Below are 820 nucleotides of genomic sequence, written 5' to 3' on the forward strand. Positions count from 1 at the left end.
GCCGCGTAATGTGGCGATGTCGTCATTCGCTCATAGCCGCCACTAATGTTGTTTGTACTGTGTAAACCTGTGAAGGGTGGCATTGTGATGATTGTGACGGTAAATTTCGTGGAATCGTTGTTTCTGTAGCAGATATCGTGGAACTGACGTGACGTAAGTGAACGTGCCACGGCGCAATTAGATAGGAAGTCTAAGGACCGGGACAGCGCGAACGCAGTCCCGACTACCAAAAATTACGCGCCCGAGTTACCCACATTTGGGGCAATCGCAGGGGTCAACCCGACCGTAGTGCAATGGAAGGGTCTCAACCTGGGGGAACCGCCTTCAGGATCACGGTAACCCCTACGCCAGGTAAGTATGCTCGAGGCCCGTATTCAATGCCACTTGAAGCAATAGTGCCACCCTTAACTCGCGAGAGCTTTATCGGAATATAAATTGGAACAATTATTTAGACACACAGGAACAAAGATTTTGCATAACTTCCTTCAAGTTTATTTTTCTCCACCTAACTAAGACATCACTTTTCTTGTATGCAAGCGGTATTCTCATCAGTTATAAGATTGCCGTGGAACTACTTTCCAAGAGAGAATGGCACAGTATCATTCACGGATAGCACCAGGGACCAAAACTGGCCTTCTGGAAAAGTGGAGGTGAAATGGCAGAGAGGGATGGAGACGTCTTCTTCAATAAATTTCTAATACCGCCTCTAACACAACTTAAGTGTTCGCACTACTTCTAGTTTCGTTTCCAATGTGTGGTGTCTGAGAGCTGCTTTCTTATATTATTGTGTTCGCAAGAAGGGATAATCATCCGAAAAGCC

The 820-nt window shown here is 46.2% G+C and overlaps 1 non-coding gene across 1 annotated transcript; it reads right to left on the reverse strand.

Annotated features, from left to right (window-relative positions):
• Window positions 1-197: 197 nt before the first annotated feature.
• LOC111862438 lies at window positions 198-359 on the reverse strand. Its single transcript, XR_002842429.1, has one exon. It is a non-coding gene; the product is annotated as a U1 spliceosomal RNA (small nuclear RNA).
• Between the last annotated feature and the right edge of the window lie 461 nt (window positions 360-820).

This window comes from Cryptotermes secundus, unplaced genomic scaffold (assembly GCF_002891405.2).
Source record: "Cryptotermes secundus unplaced genomic scaffold, Csec_1.0 scaffold741, whole genome shotgun sequence".
NCBI lineage: Eukaryota > Metazoa > Arthropoda > Insecta > Blattodea > Kalotermitidae > Cryptotermes > Cryptotermes secundus.